The 14,017-nt window shown below is 49.0% G+C and overlaps 1 long non-coding RNA gene across 2 annotated transcripts; it reads left to right on the top strand.

The window, feature by feature from the left end:
- Window positions 1-730: 730 nt before the first annotated feature.
- Window positions 731-13,408, top strand: LOC120612779 (uncharacterized). Of its 2 annotated transcripts, XR_005655530.1 has the most exons (5): window positions 731-1,618; window positions 3,710-3,792; window positions 4,879-5,359; window positions 10,792-10,948; window positions 11,239-13,408. It is a non-coding gene; the product is annotated as an uncharacterized LOC120612779 (long non-coding RNA). The 2 variants fall into 2 exon arrangements; XR_005655531.1 differs by lacking the exon at window positions 3,710-3,792.
- The last annotated feature ends 609 nt before the right edge of the window (window positions 13,409-14,017 follow it).

The following is a 14,017-nucleotide window of genomic DNA, read 5'->3' as shown; positions in this document are numbered from 1 at the left end:
TCTGCAGTAGTTGATAGTTAGCTCAATTATGAATATGCCCTGAGAGGTGAGTCTGTCTGGAGACACTCAGGTAGAAATGCTGCAGAGCCATGGAGAAATTAAGATCGGATGCCCCTCGCAGTCAATGGGCTAACCCCGGGTAAGGTAGCAGGTGGTGTCAACGTTTAGCACTTGGGGTGGACCTGTCTATACCTGCAGTGAGAGCCCAGAGGAGAAATCCAGGTATTGGAGGAAATAAGGGGTTCTGAGCCCCAGGTGCCTTCAACATGAACAGGCCTTCAGGTGAAGACCTGAGGTCTTTGGCCTTTCTTTGCTCTGGGAACCAGACCCTGAGACAGGTGACCCCAAATCCTGCAGGGCAGATGAATGAGAACACCTCACCTAGCCGCCAGCTGGGTGATTATAGGTGTGGATGTGAGGAGTAGCCAGACTGGTTTCAAGCTTGTCACCTGCCCGTGGAAAACTGGTTCCATTTTTTTTAACACCTGTCAATTTGGCCCCACCTGAGCCTGGGCAGACTGGCTGGCCGGGCAGTTTGCAGAGATGCGTGGCAATCGCAGTCTCATCAATCAGCTGAAAACTTTCCTAAACCACAGAGGCTGACAGAGATCGAGGCTCTTCATGTCTCCTGGAGGGACAGGCAGGAGGCCAAGGCCAGTATGAGTTTTCAGAATCAGCATCAGGGAGGACACGCCAATCGGTTGCCTGGGGGTGACTTGTGTGGGGACAAGCAGGGGGTGAACGTGAGATGTAGGTGGAGGCCGGGAGGAAGGCTTTGAAATAAGACTAAATCTGAAGTGAAAATAAATGTCGGTGCAACATTAACGAATACACACCACACACACAGATCTGAATGCATGTGGAATGTGTGTGTATGCATGTGTGACTTGAAGAGCTAAGGAAAAAAAGGGAGAAAAAGGAAAAGGAAAAAAAAGGTCTTTCTATCCTTGTAATCATTAGAAAGAAAATGAAGTCCAAATTGCGTTCAGGGCTGCTGGGACAGAGGAAGAGAAGCAAGAATGGAAAAAACAGGCCATAAAGATGCCAGGGCTGCTTAAGCAGAAACATCTGTTGAAGTCATAAGACTAGGGGCCTGGTCAGGCTTCTAACAAACCCAGGAAGAGGAGAGTCTGTGCTGGATCAGGACGAGCCTGGTCCGCCCTGTGCAGGGCCCCTGGGACCAGCTTACGTGCGGAGGACATACCTTCTCGAGGGCTCAGCCTGGGCCTGGCTTCCAGCAGGAGAGGAAGTGAACAGGAGGGGAGGGAAAGATGTTCCCAGATTAGGAGGGGCCTGTAGTGGTCATGGGGGCAGGGATGTGACAGCAATCTTGAGTATGTATTTATTTAAAGCTTTAAACTCACTGGAATAGCCTGGTGAGCCACATGTCTCAACTCCAGCAGCTAAGGAAACAAAAAATGAAGATGGGGGAGGGGAGGGTCAGTCGCTGACCTGCACAGGATGGGGGAGGCTGGGCTTTCTGTTTGCAAATGGAGGCCACTCTCTTATTTGTTATTTTCCACCTAGGTCAACTATCCAAGGCCCACCTCTTCTAACAACCACAGGAGCAGCAGCTCATATGTATTGATCATACACATCTCTCTGTACCAACTTCCTTGTAAGTATCGCCTCATTTAGTTCTCCAGCAATCCCATTGTCCCCGGAATCGGTAGAGACTTGCATGGCATCTTTGGGGAGGTTCTCGTATTAGCACTGTCATTCTAGGAGGAATCTGAAGCTTAGCAAGGTTAAATGACTCGTCCAGCTGGCCAGGTCACCAGCCAGCACATTCCAAGGAATACCCAGGGGCTGTCCCTCTTTTTCCCAAAACTAATTTGAAAAGCAGCTTCAGCCAAACACCGCTGGGAAAGCAGTTTTGCAAAATGAGACCCTGCATTCATGGAGACCTCGAGGTCCCAGCAGGCCCCTGTGGCTTGTCCATCTCAGCATTCTGTTACATTAGCCAGGGAAAGCAGAGGGAACTATAGGTACAGAATGCACCAATACAAAACAAAAGGAAGTGGCTTAGTACCCCACCCCCGTGAGGACGGAATCCTATCGTCTCTCAAGAAAACACAGAGATGGTAAGAAAGAAGAAAGAAAGAAAGAAAGAAAGCGCACGCGAAAGACGCGCGAAAGAGAAAGAAAGAAAGAAAGGAACGGCGAAGGAAGGAAGGAATGAAGGAAGGAAGGCGCTGAATGAAGAAGGAAGGAATAGCTGAAGGCGGCGAAGGAAGGAAGGAAGGAAGGAAGGAGAGGGCGAAAGAAAGAAAGAGCGGCGAAAGAGCGGCGAATGGAAGGAATAGCTGAAGAATGAAGGAAGGAATAGCCGGCGAAGGCCAGCTGACAGCTGGCGGGAAGGAGAGGTTGTTGTTGGCGCTGTTGTTGCGCGTTGTTGTTGTTGTTGAAAGAAAGAAAGAAAGAAAGAAAGAAAGGAAGGAAGGAAGGAAGAAAGAAACTTCAGTTTTTATACTATCTGATTGTGAGAAATGGTCAGTGTGCTGTTTATAAGGCTCCATTACCAAAGTCAGATGCTGCGTCTCCTCTTCCTCATGACCTGGCTCTGCCTGTCCACATTTACCCAATTCCCACAGCTATCCATCCTCCCACAAGGGCAGTCAGGATCCTTATTTCATATGGGCAGTAACCAGAGATGAAAGCCTTCAGTGTTCATAGTCAGGCGTCTATAAGTGCTCCCAGAAAATACAAAAGTGAACTAGCAAGAGGGCTGGCCAAAATCTCATCTCTTGGGCAGCTGATCTGGGGAAGCATGGGATATGAATGTTCCCTGGGCGATCAACTCTGCGCTGCTAGCATTTTCTAGGGTTGGAACCTGCTGGTGCCAGGCCTCTGCCTCATGTCAACTCTTTATGATAGGTACCATCACCTCTGCTTTAAAGGTGAGGAAACAGGCTCATAGAGGGTGCTTAACTTACCTAATGTCACAATTACTGAGTGACAGAGCTGGAATTAGAATCCAGGAGGTTGGGCATGGAAGCACCCATATGCATGTTCCTTCCTGTGCTCCAGGGCATCTCAGTTCCTAACGTGCCTCCAATCAGCTTGTTATCTTGTTAAAACACATCCTCTGATTCAGAAGAGGCCTGAGATTCTGCATCTGTAACCAGCTAACGGATGATGGCCACACTACAGGCCCTAGGACCATACTCTGAGGTGCGAGGATCCTTCACCCACGCTTATCTGTGCCATTGGGGCCTGCACTTCTCTGCCTCTTTAATATGGCTTTGCCACTAGAAAGGACCAAAAAAACCACTCGTGTAGCCCAGTCAGCTATGTTACGCACCTAATTATTCATTGTCTCATTCCTCCCCGTTACTTGGCTGAGAGTTACAAACCCCAACATTGGTTTGGGGTAAGAAAGTCTGTCAGTGGCCTGTGCCAGTGAGGCACACAGGACGGATGGTGGCTTCTCTGTGGCCAGGGTAAGGTTCTGTATCTTAGGGGAATTAGTGTGATGAAATCTCCACCCCCGCCCCACCTAACCCTCTACTCGCCCATGAGTCGACAGGCATTTCCTGCTCAGACCAACAGAGGAGCTTGGGGTTTGCTCCTCCATGGCAAATCTTGATGGAGAAAGGAACAAAAGGCAAGCAGGCAAGTGCTGCTTTCATATAAGCCCTCGTGGCTTGGGGTACCAGTTCTGCTCCTGTGTAGCTAGAGAGGGTCTTCTCTGGTTTTTTATTTGCAGCTCCCTGGGCTGGCTTGAGGGCTCTAAGTACAGATTTTCCAGGAGGCCTTGGGTGACCTGCATCTATCAAAAGAAGAGGTTGGGTGAGTCTGGGGTTCAGGTTTGCTCAGGAGCACAAAGGCAGGCTAGAAAGACATCCCAGAAAACCCAGCTTCTGCAGCCCTCTCGAGAGGCTCCTTCTTTCTCATTCTTTCCACAGACATTACTGAGGGCCTCCTATGCGCACGGATAGGCTCTGGGTGCACATTCCCACCTGGCCCCTGGATGTCTTTTCTCCAAAATGAAACCATCACCTCTTTGGGTTGATTCATCCACTCTCACACATTGCCTTGCAAATGTGTCTCCCTTTGTTCCCTCATCAGCCTCCACCTCCCCTGACACCCTTGTAGAACCCACTGGACACCTTGGTGCAAACCAGAGACACACATGGGGTGCACTTCAGTGGGCATCTGGAACTTATCAACAGAGGACTGGCGAGGTCATTCCTTGGGAACTCTGCAAATGTTTGCCTGGGTCAAGAATAAAGGTGTATGTGGAGGGGAAAGGTCGGGTCAGACAGGGAGGAGACAAGAGTCAAGGCAGGGTGTGCAAAACGGAGGAGGAACTGGAACTGGTGTGCTGCCGTACACGGGTTGAATGGGGCTGCTTCCCACCCAGCCTCCAACAGTCCTTGGCAAATCACTGTCCTTGGAACAGGACGATTGCAGCTCTGCCTCTCCACACCAGTCTTAGAGAGCTGGGATCATAGCTCTTCTCCACTTAATTATCTTCTTTTCCACAGGCTAGGAGGTAACGGGGCTGAGGGGAGGGTGTTTGGAGGAAAGCTGATGGCAGCAGATTCACTATTAAAGGAAAAGCGTAACGTGCTGTGGATGCTTTGCAGGGCGTGATGGGATCTGCAGCAGATAAGCAGTTGCCTTGGTGATGCTAATGAAAAGCAGGCCTTGGAGAGGTCTAAGAACCCCCGTGGGCTGAGTTATCTGCCCCCCTTTGCTGCTCCCCTTGCCTCCCCACCACCAGCCTCAGATCAAACTCCCTGAGTATTTATAAAATCTCTACCAGAAACAGAGAAAGTCAGCCGCCCAGCCAAGTGTCTGCCCACGTCCTTCCGGAGCTGCTCGGGTGACACTCTCCGACGTGGCTCATTATTCTATTTTTCTTCCTTGCAGTGAGCAGGCAACCAGAGACGAAAGGAGAAAAGAAGAATGTTTTCTCTGCCCTATTCTGGCTGATTCTGAATCGAGGAATTCACTTGGAGTTTAGGGTCTTATTTTGGGCAAGTCACCCTGTCCCTAACACTCCCTGCTCTTCTGCCTCCAGTCTGTTTTTCTCTTGCTCTACCCTTTGTTAAAGCTGGGCTCCAACCTAGACACTCCACTAGGTTACTCAGACCCCCTCCAGCTGTGGTCCACCAGTCTCCTGCCGGCAGCTTCTTGCCAGTCAGCCCCTGGGAAAGCTGGAGGGGACACTTGCTAAAATGCCATCTAGGCTTCCAAAGTGAAAATGAAAAGGATTAGAGGGATTGGCAGCAGGAGGAGCCGGGCCCTGCCACAGTAGGCAGTGTGATAGCACCTGCTTCTTTGAAGGTGATGATCCTGCTTTGAGTGACTCCCACCAGCACGCCGGCAGTGAGCAGTGAGAAGAAACTAGGTAACTGGAGGTCAGGACCCTTGGTCATTGGCTCTTATGGTTCTAAGGAGGCTTTGGGTTCTGGTTCTCCACAGAAACGTCCTTTGCCACCTTTCTGCCAAGGAGCCCAGCCAACTGGCACAGGCTGGTGGGGATTAGAGTCAGGAAGTGTGAGAGGAGGAAAACATGTGCCCCACTGTGTCAGGAATATGAGACAGTGATACCTGAATGACCCTGAGGCACGAGGTGTAAGGGCAGACGCCCAGTTCGGACAGGGAGGAGCCTGGGCATCCTGAGGACTCTTCTAGGAAGCCTCCGAAGCTCCTCCTTCTCGTTTTCATTGGCTACCCCCACTCCCACTAGGCACTGGCCCACATGTTAGGGGTCTACTCTGGCTCTCCTCCAGCGGACATGGGCCAGGTGTCCATAGGTTAAAGCGCCATGCCCACCATGTCCTGCTGCTGGACCTTGCTGCTGGATTTCCCTGCCCAATACCCTGAGCTTAACCCTTGGGCATTGTAGGCCTCTAACCCAAGTGTATCCTGCCAACAAGGGTAGACAGTGTTACAGGGTAGGTACCCATGAGCCTTAAGGGTGACCAAAAGGCAGTTTTTGGGGGGTGTGGACATGGATCTTGGACATATGGGCTGAGTGTCCACATATGTGTGCTCAAGACCCTGTCTAGTGCCAGAGGGAACTGGGTGTAAAGCCAGCCCTGGGCTGGTTCTTCTTAGGCCACTATGTTCCAGTGTGGAACTCTGAGGAGTCCACCAATTCTAAATTCAAACTTGGCCTTCAGGATATCATGAAGGTCTATTTATCAAGGTAAGAAGAGAGAACATGTTATATTTAATAGTTTGTTAGCTTGATTTCTAACTTTCAAATATTTAGACATATAGAAACTGGCCTCCACTGTGGTCTTGTCTGGACCCCCAAATGTTAGGGGGCAGGTGCATATTTCTGAGCCCATTTTGCAGCCTGTCCTCCAACTTACATGATTGCCAAGGGTGATCTAGTCTCTGAAGAGTTCATCTCCTGCTGATAAACCTGATGGGCAAACCCAAGGGACACAAATCATTCCCCTCCTGCAGCCAGGAGGCACAGCAACATCAAGTCCAGGCCAGCAGAGAGCCCTACACTCTCCCAAGTGTATCCCTCTGGCTTTGATCACTCATGAGGCTTGTGATCCTGCGTGGGTGTGCGGGACCTACCATACGGGGAGGCAGAGTGGGCCCCTAGGTGATCTTGAGGGAACCCAGAAGATCTTGGCTTGCCAAAACACTGCTTGCCCCCGTATCTTCTGCCTCCACCAGTAAGGCCTAAAATTTCTTTAATGGTGCCAAAGCCTCTCAGTCAGTCCTGGGTCTCAACTCTGTGCCTTTGCTCAAACTGTATGTTATACTCTGTATTTTCCCCCGACTCTCATCTAAACGCAGAGTACTGGATGAAGATGGCTCGAGCGCCCAGTCGGAAGTGATCCATCCCTCCTCCTTCAAAAACCACATTGTCACTGCAATTACTATTGCAAAAATAATTAATGCTCATGAAAAAGATTGAATATCCTAGAAGAGTAGAAAATGAAGAGCAGAAGCTCCCTCACCTTTCTAAGCCCTTCTCCAGAGATGACCACGAAATGTAGTTGTTTGCATCCCTTGTAGAAATAGTCTGTGCATATCCAAGGCTAGATGCTCTTGGCATTCTCATGTTACTTAATAAGTCCCAGGGAAAAAGATACAGAGATGAGCACAGAGCCATACTTAGGAAGAATTTTGTGGAAATAGGCCTGGTTAGATGGGACCAAGAGAGGCAGATAGCCATGAAAAGGAAGCAGAGATATCAAAAACGGGGAAGAAACGTGAGAGCGTACCCTAATGGATACCATGAGAAAAGACAGTAAGAGGTGTGTGTTTGGGGATGCAGAGGGCTCAAGAGGGCTGAAGAGGGCGAGAACTTAAGAACAAAATCAGCAGAATTGATTGAGGGAGCAGCAGGGATGGAAAACAACCCACACATATAACAGTGCCTTTCCATGCCGGCCACTATTCTAAGCGCGTCCCATATATTAACTTATTTCATCCTGACAAGAGTCCCCATTTGCAGATGAAAACTGAAGAGCAGAGTGCTAAGTATTCCAAGGTCATATGCTGGGATGGGGTTTGATCCCTGAGAGAAAAGCAGCGGGGCCTTCTGAACATGGCTTCCACCACGTCCAGAACCATCCATAAGGTGTCCATGTCACCACCTTCCAGAACACTGAGGAGACTGTAGAAGGAGAGGGGATAAATCAAAAGGGGGAATGAGAGAGTTCTGGAGCCCAGGCCTTGTTCTGTCCTGGGGTAATGGGGCCAGCAGAGGCCTCAGGATGGGAATGGTGAGTGGTTGCTCTGACCTGAGAGTTGCTGGTGTATTTAGGAATGGTGCAAAGAGGGTTGCCCGATAGAATACAGACAAATAAAAAATAATGTTTTTTAGCATAAGCATGTCCCAAATATTTTATGGAACATACTTATACTAAAAAATTATTCACTGTTATTCTGTTCTCTATTTTTATTTGCAAAATCTGGCAATACTACCTTCAAACACAAAGCCCCAGACTGGCTCCCAGGACTCGGTCAAAGAGGAGCCCAGGCCCGTGCTCCGCCTTTGATCTAGTGGACCTGCTTAAGTCCTATGCTCCAGGAATAAAAGAAATCTCTGAGCTGCTTTGGTTCATTGTTTGAGAAGCTCAAGTGCCAAGTTAAGAGGTCCTTTCTCCAGCCCAGTCTGGAACTATATCTCTGTGGGTGGTAGCCGAATGGGGGTTGAGGAGGAGCTTGGCGGTTTGCAAACAGCTGGACAAAGGTCTTGAAACAGAAGACCGGGGGCTAGTTCCTCACATGGGAGGCTCTGAAGTGACTTGTTTTCAGACCCTTGAATTTTCAAGGTGAGTGATGCCATGTGTGCAAAGGGAAAGTGGTGGTGGTCTCACTGGAGAGAAGCCAAGCCTACGACCCCGATCACTGAATACCCCAGATACTTCCCAAGAGCTAGGTAGGATGAAACATGAATGTTAGATAACCTTCAAATGCACTCTCCTCTCCTTTTTCCTCCTGTCACCCCTCGATCTGCCATGTGTTGGAAGGCAAATGGGTTGGGGCATGATGTCTAAATCCAGACCATCTTCCCTTAACTCTCTGGATTTTGGTCCCCATGATCTTGTGACCTACTCCTTCCAACATGGCCTCGGAAGTTCGTTATCAATGCCCTTCCGCTACAAATTGCATCCTTTAAGGAGAGAGGTTATCAAAAGGCATTTAGGACCTGGGACTCAGATATGAAGCTGAGCTTGTTTGTTTTTATCTAATTGTATAGCCGTTCATGCATAGGAGGGCTGGAACATACTGAAAGCTCTGTGAAGGCCACCGTGTCACACTGTCCATGGGGGGAATTTTACTTTATTCACTTTTGCTTTCTTTGCTTTCGCTTCCATTAGCAATGAGTTCCAACATAACACAACATAATAAGACAATCAGAAAACCAGCCACAGACACATTTTCCTTTTCTCTAACCTACGAGCGGGTTTGGATGAGAAGACTTCACTCACCCAACCGCCTCTTTTACTCCTTGATCTGTTTCTCTGATCCCTCCACACCCAGAATCTTGAGACAAAAATTCTGGCCAAAAAAATTGACAGGCTCTCACTCCTCTCTGAGGAGCTCTGGAATTGACTTACCTTACCACAGGTGCTGCCTTGCCACCAGCCATGAAAAAAATCAAAACCAAACTATTCTGTTGGAGAACAGTGATGGAGACCTGGGCCAAGAACCTGCTACTGCAGGGATCTCAAACCAAAGGCAGTTTCCGTAACACATTCCTGTTTCACCAGCCCAAGACTCACGCACAGTCCTGTGCAGAAAGGGGACGTGATCTGAGGTATGATGGTGCTTCACGGCCTGGGTTTGAATACTGACTCCGTCACACACAACCTATATCACCTTGGGCAAGCTATTTAATCTCTGTGCTCTGTCTCCTAACCTGCAAAATGGACTAGTACTCATTCTTCACAGGATTCTTCTCAGCATTGTTGTAAGTATTAAATGAGGTAATATATGCACAGTGCCTGATACGCAGTAAGAGCTCCGACATTAGCTATTATTATGCTGCTGCTAATGCTGCTAGTAAAGCATAGGCAGTTTTGAGATGTGAAGCCCAGGTCTACAGGGGCAAAGGGGTATCAATATTGAAGTCACCAATTTGAAGGTGGTTTATGGAAGCCAGGACTCATTGAGAGATCAGGACAAGCAGCAGGTCAAAGTTGAGCGGACAGCGCAGCTCCAGAAACCAGGTGATAGTCTGCAGGTGGATAGTGGGGCACCCCAGGAGTTATCTGGTGGCTGACTGAAATCAGGAGCCCCAGGCAAAAAAGCTGGGAAATAAGGAGTTGGGTCCTGGGCAGAGCACAAAGAAGGGGCTCCACAAGAGGTCCAACTGAGGAACTGCCCAGTTTCGGGGGCAGCTCAAGACCACGTGACCAATGCCCCATTTTATTTCAAGGGTTTTGATGGACTTCCTGAAGAGCATGCTTCAGCTTCCAACAAGGCAGGAAGCAGGGTAGCTGCCGACAGTCCAGCTTTCAAGAAGTGAAGTCTGGGAGGCAGCTGGGCAGGGCCGATGAGGCAGGGTTGGTGCTGATGTGGGAGAAAGACTTAAACCCACTGTAGGGTTGAAAGACTCCAGGGGACCACTAGATACTTAGCAGAGCCCACTAGTATATTTGGGCTAGAGATAATATTTCAAAAGGTTGACCAGACATTTAAAAATTGATTACAAACATCCCTACTTCTAAGCCAGAAGATATGGGACAGAAACCAAGGACCTGAGGCCAAGTTTTTGTATGGAATATGAACAAGCTATGCATTGGGGCCTCAGGGGGTGTGCGGGTTAATAAACTTCTCCAGAATGGCATGTTTTCTAGTTCTTGGGATTGTGCTTTATACATTTATTCTGATATGCAATGAGATAAGATCAATGTTCGCTTCCCGTGTCTGCCTCCAGCAGCTCCTTCGTCCCCTTAGAGACTGTTCCCTCTTGCTTTGCCCTTCTAATGAACTTGATTATCTGGCTCTGGGATGAGGACCTGAGCGGGTGTCTCAAAAACAGTCAAACAACAACCAATCAACCAAACAACTAAAAACTGACCACCAACAATTAACCTACTAACCGTATCTGGTAGGCAGAATAGTGGCCCCTCAAGAATGTCCATGTCCTAATCTCTGGAACCTATGATAATGTTACCTTACAAGGCAAAGGGGAGTTAAAGTTGCTAATTGCTGTCTTTAAAATAGGCATGTTGTCCTGGATTATCTGGGTGGGCCCGATGTAATCACAAGGGGCTTTGAAAATGGAAGAGTGGTGGAAGAGGAGGTCAGAGTGATGAGATGTGAGGACTCAACCCTCCATTGCTGCCTTTGCAGATGGACGATGGGGCCGCAATCCAAGGAACGTGTGCGGCTTCTAGAAGCAAGAAAAGGGAAGGACATGGATTCTCTCCTGAAGCCTCCAGGGAGGAATACCACCTTGATCTTAGCTCAGTAACACCCATGCCAGACTTCTGATCTCCAGCACTGTAAGGTAATAAATTTATATTGCTTAAGCCACTAAGTTTGTGGCAATGTAATACAGCAGCAATAGAAAATGAACACACTACCCATCCAAACTCTCTCTCTATTCTTCAGGGTCAAGTTTGGTGCGGCAGCATGTGGGGCCCTCAGCCTGGTTTTCTAGTCTTAGGTCACAATGTCACCTGTCCTGTGCTCCAACCAGTCAGAGAAACTTGCCACTGCTTCATTGTCCCTGCTTCTCACTTCTGCCAATGTTGGAGATTCCTTCTCGAAAGGTCATTATGTTTTATGTTTTCACAGAGCTTTCAGGCTTACAAACCGCCTGCAGTTGGTGTGACGTTGAGAAGAAATGACATACATGTGATTGCTTTGCAAACTGGAAAGCGAACACAAACATGAAGTAGTGAGAGATATTTTTTGTGTTTGAATCTCCAGGACTCTCCAGTCCTCTAGCCCAAGTCCTCTGAATGTCCCAGGGCTTCTCCCATTAGGGCGTGGGCCACGTGTCTCAACGGAAAGCTTCATATATGCAAAAGCTACCCTCTCACTAGATTTGAAGCCTCTTTGAGGGCAGAGTTCTTGACTTAAGTATTTATCTTGGCAATCCTCATAGGGAGAAACTTAGCTGTGGTAAAAGTGGGCGTGGAGCTGAAAACAAGAGAGTCAGACAGTGACAACAAGCTGCCAAGGGCACAGGTCCCACCTCCCTGCTCAGCCACAGCCCCCAGACTCAGACTCCTGGATGACAGGGCCAAGCGTTTACCCTTTTAAATAGAGAAGAGTGTTCATTACACAGTTGCTGGAAACATATTTTTCTTAGTGACTCCCCTGGTTTCTTTAAGGTCCTACCATGCACTCTTCCAGATGCCTTTGGCCCTGGCTACCCTGGCCCGTCCTACACAAAGGACAAGTTTCTCACGGCCTTGTTTGATCCCATACCTTCTTACCTGCCGTCGAAGGACCTGTTGGAGAGAGTCTTAGTTCGGGGCCCTCTCCTAATCTCAGGCTCCCCCACAGATCCTGCCCTTACCTCTGCTCCAGGCAGAACAGCCCTCCGGATGCAGAACAAGGAGCTACAGGGCAGGGAGACCTGGGTATGGGGACCCAGAGGCTATCGGAGCAGGCTCATTCTTCCCTCTTGTTGGCACCGCCTATCCTATTACACTGGGCCACTTTAGGTAAACAGGGGAAAGAAAACAATGTCTGTCAGTTACAAAATGAACCCATCAGGAAAGGAATGTTATTGCCAAGTGTTCTCAGAGGGCATGACAAACAAAGAAGGTGAAAACCTGTCTTTAACCTCAGGCCCCAGTTCCCCACCACGGAGTCTGGTAGCCCTTCTGTGAGCAGAGGCCTGCTGGTTCAGAAAGAGCCCCTTTCTACCTGCCTCTTTTCACTTTTCTGAGAATACCTGTCATGTTCCCTCGGCTCTTGGGTGAGGGGCTTCCAAGTGAATAGCCAGTGGGGGGCGGAGGCTGCCAGGATTCAGGCTGCTGCCAGGCTGGGCCCCGTGGCAAACCTGAGCGCCCACGGCAGAGCTGGCTGCTGGCTGCGTCCTTTAGGCAGTGGCATTCCTATCTCCAAGGAGGCAGCCACTCAATACAGGACCTTCTGCATCTTGCCCTCTGGGCGGGCAGAGGTGTCCCATGGCAACTAGGGCTGTGATCTGCATATGACAGCACATTGCATCTATTCAAGACTTTCTTTCCCCTGCTTTCTTTCAAAGAGCTTGCCCTATATCCAAGTTCCCTGTGAGCCCCACACAATGAAAACAGCAGTTGACAGGTTCCCTGTAACTTGTGAAATCTGAGTGCATCCAAGGGGAGAAAGAGAGTGCTCATTACTGAAACACAAAACGAGCTCCTTTCACGGCATGGCTAGTTGGCCCTTCAGTTTGCTGCCCCTGACCCCACTGCCCTTCCAAGCACAATAAGCAGAGGGAGGAAAGGGAGAGAGAGGTCTTTACTCCTTAAGTTGCCAATTGATCACCCTCCTAACCCCTATAGGGACTTCTTCGTGCAAACAATTCAGGTGACAGAGGTCAGGCCTCCAGCCCATTCCTCCAGGGAGATCTTAGCCCTCCCTGCAGGGACTTTCCCAGGTGAAACAAAGACTAGCCCTAGAAGCCTTAAACAAACTCCCGCTGATGACGCACAGCAGAAACAGAGAAAGGGGAAATTAGAGGTGCCCAGAATCACAAGGCTGGGCCTCAGGCCTTTCATCCAGCCAGACCCCAAGGCTCTTTTCACACTCTGGGACCGGGCTGTGCATTGCGAAAGCCAAGTCATGTCCAAACTTTGTCATGGTGGCCAATGACTAACCACCTAACAATTGGGCTGGGGAGAAGAAGCCATGCATGGGGCAGAAACTGCTCTATTTTTGCCCGCACTGGCTTGCAGCTGATTAACCAGACTTCTGATATCCAAAATATCAGAAGATGAGAAAGAAAAAGAGTGGAGGAAGAAGAAAAGGAAGAAGAAGAAGAAGAAATTTATGAGTTAGGCTAAGACGATGCGAGCTTCCACAGAAAGCCTGTGGAGAACTGCTGCCCATTCCTGGGGCTGTCCCGGGAGGGCTCTGGAGGATCCAAGGCCACTGCTGGAATATACACCCCATCGTGCACAAAGCACCAGAGGAAAGTGTAAATGAAAAAAATACGCAGGGGCTCTAGGCCTTATTCCACCCAACCTTCAGAAGAATAAGAGATAGCTAAGCAGGATAGAGCTCTATTCTTTCATTTCTGACTCCAGGAGCAGTAACAGAGAGAGCACACAGTCCCACTGGGCCAGTGATCTGGTGTAGGTTTACTTGGAGACATCAGACAATCATTTAACCACTAGGCTTCCAATTTTATCATCAGGAAAGAAATTGTACCACTTGTAAGTCTCCATGCCGTGGACTTTCATTTTTCCAATGTTGTCCTTTCCTCCTGGAATGCCCTCCACCCAGTCACCTACGGGGCAAGTTCCTGCTGATTCTTCACACTACGTATCAAGTGCTATATTATTTATATGTATTCATATCTTAGTAGCGTTCACATTGTATTATAGTGATCTGTTTTTTTAACTTTTCTGTCACA

The sequence above is a fragment of the Pteropus medius genome, unplaced genomic scaffold (genome assembly GCF_902729225.1).
Source record: "Pteropus medius unplaced genomic scaffold, Ma_sr-lr_union100, whole genome shotgun sequence".
In the NCBI taxonomy this organism is placed as follows: Eukaryota; Metazoa; Chordata; class Mammalia; order Chiroptera; family Pteropodidae; genus Pteropus; species Pteropus medius.
This window is presented reverse-complemented; position numbering and strand designations above follow the sequence as displayed.